This window comes from Giraffa tippelskirchi, chromosome 8, assembly GCF_054371585.1.
Source record: "Giraffa tippelskirchi isolate mGirTip1 chromosome 8, T2T-mGirTip1v1.2.pri, whole genome shotgun sequence".
In the NCBI taxonomy this organism is placed as follows: domain Eukaryota; kingdom Metazoa; phylum Chordata; class Mammalia; order Artiodactyla; family Giraffidae; genus Giraffa; species Giraffa tippelskirchi.
Genome location: NC_137282.1, coordinates 14,992,347 through 15,007,001, shown reverse-complemented (window position 1 = coordinate 15,007,001; position 14,655 = coordinate 14,992,347). Strand labels below are relative to the sequence as shown.

General features: G+C 37.9%; 1 long non-coding RNA gene across 1 annotated transcript in view; it reads right to left on the bottom strand.

Moving 5' to 3' along the window:
• LOC145518652 (uncharacterized) overlaps positions 1-14,655 on the bottom strand; it is a 51,397-nt gene that overhangs the window by 16,074 nt on the left and 20,668 nt on the right. The gene's annotated exons all lie outside the window — the stretch shown is intronic.

Genomic DNA, 14,655 nt, shown 5'->3' with positions numbered 1-14,655 from the left:
TTCCCATTGTCTCTGGTTGCTTTTGTGCTACAGGGGCCGAGTTAGGTAGTTCCAACAGAGACCAAATGGCGAACCAAGCCTAAAATATTTACTGTCTGATCCTTTACGGAAAAAGTTTGCCAACTCCCCATTTAGACTATAAACTGCTTGCTTGAGGCTTAAAGCTCCAATTATTTCCTTTTTTTTGGGTGGTGTGGGGTGAGTAGGGAGTGGTTCCCATTATATTACTAATAAATTGTCTAGTAACAATCAATGTGTTTGCTAAATTAGGTTGACACCAAGTTAAAAAATTAACCTATAGTTCTGCATCTTGTACTGCAAGACCTTTGGCTCAGATGGTAAAGAATCTGCTTGCAATGCAGGAGACCTGGGTTCAATTCCTGGACAAGAAAATCCCCTGGAGGAGGAAACAGCAACTGACTCCAGTATTCTTGCCTGGAGAATCCCATGGACAGAGGAGCCTGGCAGGCTATAGTCCATGAGATCCGCAAACAGTCAGACATAACTGAGTGACTAACACACTTTTGCATCTAGTAAGTGATGGAGTCAAATTCAAAACAGTTCGTCTGATACAGAACCATGTGCTCATTTCATGGCATTCTGTTGCCTTTTGATTGTCTGGAGTCATTAATGCACTAGTTAAAAATGGATGACACCCTGAAGTCAGGGCCATAAGCAAGATCTCCTCTGTATAAGCTTTATTCTCACACATGCCTAAAGCCAGTTGTATCTTAAGTCATCAAGAGTAACGTAGACAATTAGATTAATAAGATACAATGAAAATAATAATGACCAAGCACTTTTGCTTGTGAGTTATCCTTTCTTTCTCTAATCACACTATCTATTTATCTACCTATCTATTGATCTATCTATGTTCTCAGTTGCTTACTTGTACCCCATTCTTTGAGACCCCATGGACTGTAGCCTGCCAGGCTTCTCTGTCCATGGGATTTTCCAGGGAAGACTACTGGAGTGGGTTGCCATTGCCTACTCCACTATCTATCTATCTAATTATCTATCTACCTAAGTAGTTCAGGGAATAAGCTTTGCAGGTGAACATGAAGAATAATGGAATACACAACACACGTGTGTGTGTGAGTGTGGGTTTGTGAGTGTGTGTGTAAAAGAGAGAAAGATTGAAAATGGTGACAGTCATTGGAAAGTGTGTGAGAGGCTGGCTTTGGTCAAATGTTAATAAAATGTATATTTATTGGGCACAGGCACTTAAGTGGTGGTGAACATGATGTGAGCAAGTGAATTGCCCAACATAGTTACCAAAGGGTCTTCTCACCATGGGTGCTGTATTTGAGAAGTTTCTTGAAAACTGAAAGAGATTCTGTTTGTTTCTTTCTGTAAAAGGTTTTTTTTCCCTCACCAGAAGAACTTAGAGATTGTCCATAAATCAAATAGAAAGAGAGATTCTGCTGCCCCTCTGGGTTCTTACATTTTTACTCTATAAATACAGGAAAAGATCAGTTCTCTTCCTTTGAATCATCCTTCTTAACTGAAGGGAACAACATCTCAGTGTTATCTCAAAAACTGCTTAATTTTGCATAATCTGGACAGATAAAATCTCCTTCAGGGCTGAGGAGCAGGAAAAGAGTTTAGTGCAGTGTCCTTGCCATACAATTAGGTATTGATACCAATCTTCTAACTGCCTTTGACGTGGAAGTGAAGAGCTTTATAAGAAAGATAATAAAGCTATGAAATGTAGACTCTGTATTGGCTGAAATTAGATAATTAGCTTAGGATTTCTTCAGTTACATATTTAGGAGCAGGAGAAAAATGAGGACCTGATGCCTAGCAACACAAGCTAATAATGTAATCTATATAAATTGATGAGTGTACACGGATACTCAAGAAATGCTAAACACTGCAGTGCGAAGATGGAGTCTGGATTAACAGAGGAAGAGTGGTTATAAAGCACACACACAGCCAACATGAAACAACCTACCTTCAGAAAACAGAAGAACAATAAAAGTTCGGGGGAAAATGTACTAAAGGGTGCAGAAAGCATTCTAGAATCCTAAACAAACCACCCCAGGTCTATTTTTAAATATAGAAAAATCTAATAAATGAACTCAGTAAATTAGCTTTGTTTTTAAAGCTCCAAAAGAAAGGTGTTGAGTCTCTCCTCACCTCATCTAAATGGCGCAGGCATCATGGTGATGAGACTTAAGGTAAATGATCCCTTAGTTGGCATCCAGCCTTGTATATGGAATGGACTTCCCAGGTGGCACAGTGGTAAAGAATCTGCCTGTCTATGTAGCAGACACAAGAGATATGGGTCAGGAACATCCCCTGGAGAAGGAAATGGCAACCCATGCCAGTATTCTTGCCTGGAGAATTCTATAGACAGGGGAGCCCGACTGGCTATAGTCCTTGGAGTCACAAAGACTTGGACACAACTGAGCAGCTGAGCAGCAGCAGCTTGTATGTGGAGCCAGTAGGTGTAAAACAAGCCTTGATCTCTCAGAGGTGAAACTGAGACTCATATATGATGGAAAAGACGTGCAAACTATAAATTATCAGCTTGAGAAGTAAAAGTATATGACAGTAAGCATTACAAAACCTCCCTAAATGATTTAGACCCCTTTTGAATAAAGTTACCCCAAAACAAATTGTTTTGTTTTTGAAATACTCTTTTGGAATTGTTCTCTGTGCACTGGGCACATTTTTCTTATATACATTGTATTTTTATTTATTTATTCCAAAAAATAGAGGAATAGAGACCCAGGGATAGAGACCCAGATGTGGACAACAGACGTGTGATCATGGGGTGGGGAAGAGGGTGTGAGATGAATTGATACACACACACACACATATATATATATATATACTACCATGTGTAAAATAGCTAGTGGGAAGCTGCTGTATAGCACGGGGAGTTCAGCTTTGTGCTCTGTGATGACCTAGGTGGGTGGGATAGGGGGGTGAGAGGGAGGTCCACCAAGGAGGGGATATATGTGGACATAGAGCTTGTTAACTGTTTTAATCTAGTTATAGCACACCTTCACCTTCCAAGTGGGGGAGCTGGTTGTCAAAACTGGTCAAAACCAATTTCATCAAGTGTAAATAATGGATAGGTGGTCAGACTAGCTTATATTATTTTTAATAAAATATAATTGGTGACTATTTAGCATTGGATCAGATTTTTTTAGTAGTACAAATACTGCCTACAAAGGCAATTGCAAGTTTTGCTCTAGTTACAATTGGACTAAAGAATACTTGTTACATGCATCATAGACCTACTTTACTCTCTTTGAAAGTTTTTTGTTGATAAAAGGAGATGTTCTAGAATGAAGAGAAGATGGTGTTGCTGGATTCACCTTCCTTGTTCCACTGCTTCAGTTTCCATGACAGTAAGGCAGTTCAGTAACTTAAAGTTGATGGAATGGCTATGAAAATTCATATATCATCTTTTCTCTGAAATTTTATCATGTTTGAAATGAGATTCTGCTCCATAAGAAAGATGATTCCATTTGAAACCTTTAACTCAGGTACAAATGAAACAATGAATGATTAAGAGATTAAATTCTACTTTTTATCAATAGGAAGGTCTCTCCTTTGCAGAAACAGATTACTGATCTGAGTTCACTTTTCTCCTATGGAGAGAAAAGGAAGGGATTGTCTTCATGGAGAATGGCTGATTTTAATATTAATTTACAGGAGTGAATCCATTTGTTCTTTAAAATGATGCCTTTTCTATGTAGTTTTGGTTGGATTTTAATATAACATCATAGTCATAAATTTGGTTTTGGGTATGGTCTTTTGAGTGGGAGGGAGGATTTTATTTGTCAGATTAAGTCACTTGTGTGTATATGTGTATGTGCATGTGTTTAAGGAGGGAAAGGGAGAGAGAGAGAGAGAAAAAAAAATCAGAAAAAATGCAACCTCTCATTTTAGAGGTTGCACAAAATCCAATTGACCTTTTTAAAAACATCTAATTGTCATGCACTCAGGTACTTTCCGGGCTCAAACTGGCAGTCAAATATCACAAGAAAGGTTATTCTTGTTATTTCAAAACCTGTTTGAACCAAGAAGTATTGAGTGTCCTTGGGGAGATTCCAATTAAACTCATCATGGTCTTCTCTTTAATTAATTAATTACTTAATGTTTGTCAAGTGTTTTGAAGATGCTAAGTGAAATGTATGTGTTAATTATTATTTATGAAAAGCAAATAAGTCATTAGTGGTTTCTATTTCCTCCCAGGTATGTTGCTTTATCTGGCTAAGTTTTATGAATCCAAAGAATAGCGCATTTTTGTAGTTTTCTAAGATGCACAGTACAAAGTGTCGTGTAAATCTAGAGACATATAACAACTAGGTAATATTTTTCCCCTCTCTCTCCATCTAGTCTATGTCCTCTGGTTTTACCAGTGATAAGTTTTCTCTGTAGAATAAAATAGAGGTGGTGTGTAAACGTCTAGTCGTGTTTTACAGTGTGCTTTGCGTTATTTAAATAAACTTTAGAATTATATGAGAACCTTGAATTTCTGCATTAATTTAAAAGGAACATTTAAGGAAGAGAGGAATAAACGATTGTTTTCCCATAATAGTCTTCACCGACATTTCTTAATAGAACAGCTATTTCACTCTATGTTCCATTTTACAGTATTGGTGATAAGAGGAAATTTCAGTCTGTTTGAGCTCAGTGGAATTTTGACCTCACTGTTAACAGAGCTCATGAATATATAACTACAGGAAAATACTGGTTGGGACTTGAAAAACACACACAGTGTACAGCAGGATAGAAAATGAAGGGACTGAGACAGCTAACAACTTAAGTTCTCCCCGATCTGTGTCTCTCATTCATCACTAGATGTTCCAGCGCTGAGACACAGGAATCCAGAAGAACAGCTCGGTAGCAAATTTTGAGACTTGGAGACATGTAATCTTTGTTATTGAACCTACTGTAGCTGCAAATCATGTTTTAAAATATAAAATTGCAGAAGGTTTTGCAACCTTTAAATCTTTTCTTGTCATTTTATGTTTCTGGTGTTAAATTCTGCTGTGTTAATGTCATCTTCACTTGGTAATATTTACAGCACCTAAATCAATGTTGAGGACACGCAGAATATTGGAGGATCAACTCTACTTATTCCAAATACACTTTAATATTTTGACTGCCAGACCAGAGTTCGAGAAATAACTGTGGTAGAATGATAATGAGAAGTTTAACAGTTTTATGATGGTTGAAGCTGACTTTATGAAAGTTGATAAATTTCATCTTGTAGGTTTCAATTTCTCATTCCCTACCGAGAGATGGAGAGAATACATTGATACTGCATTTCAAATTGGCTAGATCAGAAGGAACAGCAGCTAAAATCCATTACAATCCAATTACATCCATCAGCTGAAGCTGTGTGCATTCATTCGTGAACATCAGCATTTAATCCATAAAGAGGAACTAATGAGAAATTTGAAAATGGAATCCACGCATCAGTAAGTTTGGAGAGATTTTTCTGGGATTAATGATCTGCCAGAGAATCTTCAACATGCTGGAAAGCTATTCTCTCTGGGTTTGTTTACTGACCAAGAGGAGAAAGAGAGGTTTCCTTCTGTCTACTCATCAGATACTTGAAAGATTTTACTCATCTTAGTCCTGGAAAATGGGATGCCGTGTGCTTTGGGAGTAAGGTATGTTTTGGTGAACACTGCTGTCTTTGAATGAGAAAATTTAAATTATTAGGTGGGGAGTTTCCATTTACATATTAGTAGTAAGAATCCTAAACAAATTCTTCCACCTTTGTAGCCACTCACCAAGCAGGGTCCTTATGCTTGAATCCTGGGAGCATGTTTAGAGCTGCACATACAAACAACAATTTTATACTGCAGACATTTAAGCACAGTTTTATCTTTTTTACTCTTTGGTGATTGCATAGATAGGAATAAATATTCTACTTGTTGAATTCCAATTACTTAAAGAGGAACGAGGCAGTATGTGAATGGTGTAGTATCAACTTATTCACAATTGCATAACTTCTTACACGTAATTTCTGACTGTAGTAAACATGCAGTTTGCAAAAACTGAACATTGGATGAAGCTTGAGAATTTGGGAGGATTTCTTCTCATGGAGTGAAAATGGTTTCTGTTGGCATACAACTCAAAGATATTACTATTCTGAGATTTGTGTGGTGTAGTCATTCAGATGAAAGAAATATGTATGTAGAACGTGGAGGATCCCACTTCTATTGATGTCTGGAAGAGGAGTTAGTTTCCATTTTCAAATCATGTTGGACAGTGGGATCTGTTCCTTTGTTTTCTGGACTTCCTGGAGGTTTATCCACGTAGTTGTGCATACACCACCTCATGATATCAGTGGCTTTCATGGAGGTTAAAATGATATGGAACTACACAGTCCTTATTTTTTCCTCCTCCTGTAAAATTTCAGCAAGAAGTTTAACTGATTTTCCCTCCTTAGGAAAATATCTACATTGCTAAAGCATATGCAAAAGAGTTTGGTCTTTGTAATTTTGGCAAAGGGGAACCTTGGGGAATTTTCAGTGGAGGGATAATGTCCACATTTCAGAAGGATTACTCTAGCTGCAGCAAAGACTGGATTGGTGTGAAGTAGTGAAATGGAGGTGTGGAGATCACAATAAGGATGAGTTGTAAGCAAGAAAGGACTGCCATTTGAAATGGTGTTGGGAGAAGAAATGTATTGATGGATATGTCAGACATGGAACCAACAGAACTTGGTGATTGAAAAACCAGGTTTTTGTTAGGACAACTAGGTTGGTGTTGGTGCCATTATTGAGACAGACACACTGGTTGGGAGCGGATTAGATGCCTTTCATGTCATTCCTTAATCTTCTTGAGAGTCTTTTTCGAATACAGCTCCTGAGATGCGGTGCCTCAGAGTGAGCTCCTACCACCATACTTCCAAGAGACAGGCTGTAGCTCTGAATCAGCTGACCTGAACTTGTACCGTGGTCCCGCCTTTCTTACAAGTGAAAAAAGAAATCAAGCAAGAGACTTTTAAATATGAAATTACATAGTGACTGTCTCTGTGAATATCAAAATATATCCTCAGGCACTTTTAAGAAAATTTTAGGTTTTCTTTTCAAAGTCTTTCTGTTCATATGTGTTCAAGGGACTAACACCACCTAAGGAAGAAATCAGAGAATTCAGGGCATTTCAAAGCTGGGAGGAGTCAACTTGAGATGGAGAAATTTCTGATTCCTGTGTTCTGGAGATTTCTGTGGTTTCAGAAGTAGTGTCTAAAAATATCTATTTTTAAAAACCTTCTTAATTACTCTCAATTCTGACCCCATTGACTCAAAAAGGACTGAGACGCGGAAGGCCAGGTTTGTTTGATAGGAAAGGGGCAGAGAGTAAAGAAAATAAATAGATGAAGAGGGATAAAACAGACACAGATCTGAACTGTATCAATAGATACATTACCTGTGTTTTTTAATGCAGTTACAGTTTTCAGTGACATGAAAGTCTATAAAGTATCAGGATTTACAATATTTAAAAAGGGCCATTTCACAGTCCATTTTAGTGCAACACACTGCTGCAGATTCATGAAATTTGTAACTAAATTAATGTAAGTAAATTTACACGAAATGTTGACTGATCCTTGTGTTGTCCTTCTAGTGTTAAGTTGTGCTATTTCTATTTTCTGATTTCTTTATTTTATTTTCTCATTCCTAAGTTTTTTTCCCTCTCTTTCTCCATTGTATTTATTTAGCAAGGCATTGAGATAATAGGCACTAGATGTTTCCATAGCCACAAATATGGATGTATCTTCATTAGCAGTTAAACAAGGCAGATTTTTCTGCAGCACCTCAACTGAATCTTAGTGATGCAGCAGGGATGCAGAATGTAAGTAGTGGGTTGTCATAAGACTGGTTAAGGTCTATTCTCTAAGTGCAAGTTGGCTTAGGTTTTCTTTTATCACCTTTTAAATTTTGAACTAATCATGGATTTACAGGAAATTGAAAGGATAACACAGTTCAGTTCAGTTCAGTTGCTCAGTCGTGTCTAACTTTTCATGACCCCATGAATCGCAGCAAGCCAGGCCTCCCTGTCCATCACCAACTCTCAGAGTTTACCCAAACCCATGTCCATCGAGTCAGTGATGCCATCCAACCATCTCATCCTCTGCTGTCCCCTTCTCCTCCTGCCCCTAATCCTTCCCAGCATCAGGGTCTTTTCCAGTGAGTCAACTCTTCGCATGAGGTGGCCAAAGTACTGGAGTTTCAGCTTCAACACCAGTCCTTCCAATGAACACCCAGGACTGATCTCCTTTAGGATGGATTGGTTGGATCTTCTTGCAGTCCAAGGGACTCTCAAGAGTCTTTTCCAACACCACGGTTCAAAAGCATCAATTCTTCGACGCTCAGCTTTCTTCACCGTCCAACTCTCACATCCATACATGACCACTGGAAAAACCATAGCCTTGACTAGATGGACCTTTGTTGGCAAAGTAATGTCTCTGCTTTTAAATATGCTATCTAGGTTGGCCATAACCTTCCTTCCAAGGAGTAAGCGTCTTTTAATTTCATGGCTGCAATCACCATCAGCAGTGATTTTGGAGCCCAAAAAAATAATGTCTGACACTGTTTCCACTGTTTCCCCATCTATTTCCCATGAAGTGATGGGACCAGATGCCATGATCTTAGTTTTCTGAACGTTGAGCTTTAAGCCGACTTTTTCACTCTCCTCCTTCACCTTCATCAAGAGGCTCTTTAATTCTTCTTCACTTTCTGCCATAAGGGTGGTGTCATCCGCATATCTGAGGTTATTGATATTTCTCCCAGCAATCTTGATTCCAGCTTGTGTTTCTTCCAGCCCAGCATTTCTCATGATGTACTCTGCATATAAGTTAAATAAGCAGGGTGACAATATACAGCCTTGATGTACTCCTTTTCCTATTTGGAACCAGTCTGTTGTTCCATGTCCAGTTCTAACTGTTGCTTCCTGACCTGCATACAGGTTTCTCAAGAGACAGGTCAGATGGTCTGGTATTCCCATCTCTTTCAGAATTTTCCACAGTTTATTGTGATCCACATAGTCAAAAGCTTTGGCATAGTCAATAAGGCAGAAATAGATGTTTTTCTGGAACTCTCTTGCTTTTTCAATGATCCAGCGGATGTTGGCAATTTGATCTCTGGTTCCTCTGCCTTTTCTAAAACCATCTTGAACATCTGGAAGTTCACAGTTCACGTATTGCTGAAGCCTGGCTTGGAGAATTTTGAGCATTACTTTACCAGCGTGTGAGATGAATGCAATTGTGCGGTAGTTTGAGATAACACAGAGGGGTCTCATTACCAAGTTTCCTTCTTATGATTATGTAAGTATAGTGTAATAGCAAAACCAGGAATGTCTGTGTATGGTTTTCTGCCATTTTATTACATGTGTAAATTCTTAAAACTGCCATCACGATCAGGATACAGAACAATGTCATCACCATAAACATCTATTGGTGCCATCATTTTAAGCTTGAATGCTGTAGGGAAGTCTTACCATTCTTTAGGTTACTTACATCATCCTTCAAATTCGGTGCTTTCGTTTGTTTAACTTGCTTTACTGAACTGAGTACAACCTTTAACACACTACTGAATAAAAGTGTTAAGCATGAATATCCGTACCTTACTTCCAATCTTAAGGATTCATTTGTTTTCAAAATTGAGTACGATGTTAGCTGTAGTTTTTGTTTTACACGGCACTTTTCATGTTGAGGAAATTTTCTTGTCTTCCTGATTGTGTGTGTTTGTTTTGAAGAAGTGTTGAAGTTTCCCAACATATGTTTTTATAGTTCATTGACCTTTTGGTTTTTCAAGAAATAAGAAATATGTGTTAAGGTCTCCGAATTCCCTCATATTAACAACATTTTGACATGTGCTTAAATACTTCTGGGTGCACAGATATCTATAAAGTTTATATCTTTACTGTGAAATATATTTTTTTCAGTTAAATCTTTTAAATCCTATTTATTTATTTTTTAAACTTAAGTATAACATGTTTGATATTAATAATGTATATTCTACTCTCTTGATCTCTCTTTCTGGCATTCTTTCTCATTTCCTTTTAATTCAACATTTCTTGTAGACAATGTGCATTTTTATTCAGCATGAGAGCTTTTTTCTTTTAATAGTTGTTTTAGGTTTAATGTTGAAATTTATGCATGCAATTAATTTGCATGATATAATAGATATGATGAAAGAAAGAGAAACTTGGCACTGAAGAAATAGGGAACATGTAACCTGTTCAAGAACAAATAGGACATATAAAAATAGGTCAAGAATTATGCCTTAAGAGAAATTCCAATTAATTCCTAAAGCAAAAATAATACAGTCCATAGTCCCTGAATATAAAGCCGTAAAGTCAGAAGGTTGAAAGACATATTCAGGTAAAACCTCAAAAATGTCCTTCTAAATAAATTATGAAATAAAGATAGTTCAGTTCAGTTCAGTTGCTCAGTCGTGTCCGACTCTTTGCGACCCCACGAACCACAGCACACCCAGCATTCCTGGCCATCACCAACACCTGGAGTCCACTCAAACCCATGTCCATTGAGTCGGTGATGCCATCCAACCATCTCATCCTCTGTCGTCCCCTTCTCCTCCTGCCCTCAATCTTTCCCAGCATCAGGGTCTTTTCCAATGAGTCGGCTCTTTGCATCAGGTGGTCAAAGTATTGAAGTTTCAGCTTCAGCATCAGTCCTTCCAATGAATACCCAGGACTGATTTCCTTTAGGATGGATTGGTTGGATCTCCTTGCAGTCCAATGGACTCTCAAGAGTCTTCTCCAACACTGCAGTTCAAAAGCATCAGCTCTTCTGCGCTCAGCTTTCTTTATAGTCCAACTCTCACATCCATAAATGACCACTGGAAAAACCATAACCTTGAATAGATGGACCTTTATTGACAAAGTAATGTCTCTTCTTTTCAATATGCTATCTAGGTTGGTCATAACTTTCCTTCCAAGGAGTAAGCATCTTTTAATTTCATGGCTGCAATCATCATCTGCAGTGATTTTGGAGCCTAGAAAAATAAAGTCAGCCACTGTTTCCACTGTTTCCCCATCTATTTGCCATGAAGTGGCGAGACTGGATGTCATGATCTTAGTTTTCTGAATGCTGACTTTTAAGCCAACTTTTTCATTCTCGTCTTTCACTTTCATCAAGAGACTCTTTAGTTCTTCTTCACTTTCTGCCATAAGGGTGGTGTCATCTGCATATCTGAGGTTATTGATATTTCTCCCAGCAATCTTGATTCCATCTTGTGTTTCTTCCAGCCCAGCGTTTCTCATGATGTACTCTGCATGTAAGTTAAATAAGCAGGGTGACAATATACAGCCTTGATGTACTCCTTTTCCTATTTGGAACCAGTCTGTTTTCCATGTCCAGTTCTAACTGTTGCTTCCTGACCTGCATACAGGTTTCTCAAGAGACAGGTCAGATGGTCTGGTATTCCCATCTCTTTCAGAATTTTCCACAGTTTATTGTGATCCACACAGTCAAAGGCTTTGGCATAGTCAATAAAGCAGAAAAAGATGGTTTTCTGGAACTCTCTTGCTTTTTTGATGATCCAATGGATGTTGGCAATTTGATCTCTGGTTCCTCTGCCTTTTCTAAAACCAGCTTGAACATCTGGAAGTTCATGGTTCACATATTGCTGAAGCCTGGCTTGGAGAATTTTGAGCATTACTTTACTAGCGTGCGACAAGGCCTAAACGAAAATTAACAACTATCTTGATGCTAACTATGTTGATACTAAAGACATTAAGAGTAGCACCAATCAAAAGCTCTAGTATCTGTCCAAAGTTGTACTGAGCTGAAAAATCAGAGCATAAAAGTGAATATATTATAGAATAAACTTTTAAAACAAATTAAATTAAGAAGCTGGGCGAGAAGCAGGGAGAAAAAGCAAAGTGAGGGAAAATAAAAGGAATTAATAGAGATAATATTGCGAGACAGAATAAGAGACACAGATGCATAGAACAATTTTATGGACTCTGAGGGAGAAGGTGAGGGTGGGACGTTCTGGGAGAATAGCATTGAAACATGTATATTATCATATGTGAAACAGAACACCATTCCATGTTCGATGCATGAGACAAAGGCTCAGGGCCGGGGCAATGGGATGACCCAGAGGGATGGGATGGGGAGGGAGGTGGGTGGGGGGTCCAGGAAGGGGAACACATGTAAACCCATGGCTGATTCATGTCAGTGTATGGCAAAAACTACTACAATATTGTAAAGTAATTAGCCCCCAACTAAAATAAATAAATTTATTAAAAAAAATAATAGAGATAAAACTAGAAACAGATAAATGCAAAACAGAAATAGAAAGTGGAAGTGATCCATAAAATGAAAAATAAACTCTGTCAAATTATCAGTAAAATGGACAAACTCAGATAACTTTCACCAATACAGAAAAATAACAGTAAGAAGGAGAAAATAAATGGCATTCTAAATATTTATTATTGTTCAGTTGCTGAGTCATGTCTGACTCTTTGTGAGCCCATGGACTGCAGCATGCCAGACTTCCCTGTCCTTCACTATCTCCCAGAATTTGCCCAAACTCATGTTCATTGAGTCAGTGATGCCATCCAACCATCTCATCCTCTGTCACCCACTTCTCCTTTTGCCTTCAATTCTCCTAGCATCAGAATCTTTTCCAGTGTGTTGGTTCTTTGCATCACGTGGTCAAAGTATTAGAGCTTTAGCTTCAGCATTAGTCCTTCCTTCCTGAGTGAATATCCAGGATTGATTTCCTTTGATTGACTGGTTTGGTATAGATTATGTTAAAAATTAAGCACCTTAAAAAAATTCATTTTTGTAGTGAAAAAATTACCAAAGTTCATCTAAGGAATGGTAAGAAAGTGTTGCTAGTACATGGGAAAAGTATTAAAAGCTTATCTATCATGACATGGCAATAGCAGAATCAGAGTATTTTATCAGTAAGGCTAATTGCACCTCTGAAAAAGAAATAATTTCCTTGTAATATGTTTTTTGATTAAGAGAAAGGAATAGAATCTTTCTTAAAGCATTCTATAGAGGTAATATAACTCCAGTGTCAAAATTGAATAAAACTAGCACATAACAGAAAATTCATGAATACAGATATGAAAATCATAAATAAACTATTACCAAGTTAATTTCAGGAATGCATTAGCAGACTGCAAATACATTATGCCCCAAAGGTGTATGCCGAGAACACAGAAATATTTTAGATTATGAGACATGTGCATTAATATAGTTAGTGCATTAACAAATTAAAGGAGAAAAGTGAATAAACATTTCAATATGGATGATTAAATCACTTGATTCATTATAATATTTGTTAGTGACTTGGAAAAAACCTACCTTAGTAAGTTAGTTATAGAAAGAAACTTTTAAAACATGGCTTTAAAAAAATCTACCAGAAACCTTAAAAAACATCGTAAATAATAGTAAAGTATTTTAAGTGTGAGAGGTTAAATAACATACCTCCCTCTGAAAAAAGGTTCTCATCTCTGCAACCTGTGAATACATTATCTTACATGCTTAAAGTGACTCTGCGGATGTAATGAAGTCAAGGATCTTGAGATGGGAAGATGATCTTGGGTTATATGGGTAACAGGAGTTAAAGAGAGAAGAAGGCAACATGATGATGGAAGCAAGAGGTTTGAGTGATATGAAGAAGGAATGTGGTGCCAAGGAAGGCAGGCAGCCTGCAGAGGCTGGTGGAGGCAACGGGCATGTTCTCCCTTGGGGCTTCCAGTATGAAGCAGCTCTGCCAATACCTTAATTGTAGCCCCCACCCTACCGGTGGCTCAGTGGTAAAGAGTCCCCCTGCAATGCAGGAGACACAGGTTCGATCCCTGGGTCAGGAAGATCCCCCGGAGAATCCACTCCAGTGTTTTTGCCTGGGAAAATCCCATAGACAGAGGATCCTGGTGGGCTATAGTCCATCGGGTCACAAAGAGTTGGACACGACTGAGCAACTGAACATGCACACAAGGTTCATTCAGGACCTCCAGAACTATAAAATAATGTATTTATGTTTTTTATGAATTAACGATTTTAATAGATCATGTGGGCTTTAATGTATCACATTTCGTATTCCTATTGACTTTTTTTCATTGTCTTTTTAAAATTGAAGTATAGTTGCTTTACAATGTTGTGATAGTTTCTGCTGTACAACAAAGTGAGTCAGCTCTATGTATATATACATCCCCTCCCTCATGGACCTTCCTCTCCCCATCCCACCCATCTAGGTCATCATAAAGTAGTGAGCTGAGCTCCCTGTGCTGCAGCTTCCCACTAGCTATCTATTTACACACAGAAGTGTATATATGCCTGTCCTACTCTCCCAATTCATCCTACCTTCCCCTTCCTCCACTGTGTTCACATGTCCATTCTTTACGTCTGTGTATCTATTCCTGCCCTGAAACTAGATTCACCTGTACCATTTTTCTAGATTCCACATACATGCATTAATATATGATATTTAAGTCACAAAGTTTGTGGTCATTTGTTACAGTAGCACCAAGGAAACTAATACAAAAAAGAATCTGCAGTAGGTCAGAAAGAACAGAAACTCAGTTATTATGCTAATATTGATATTTTTGAAGATAATAGACCATACAATAAAATGAAAGTAAAAGCATATGTCTGTGTGTATATACACATACACACATCATCTATCTACATATCTA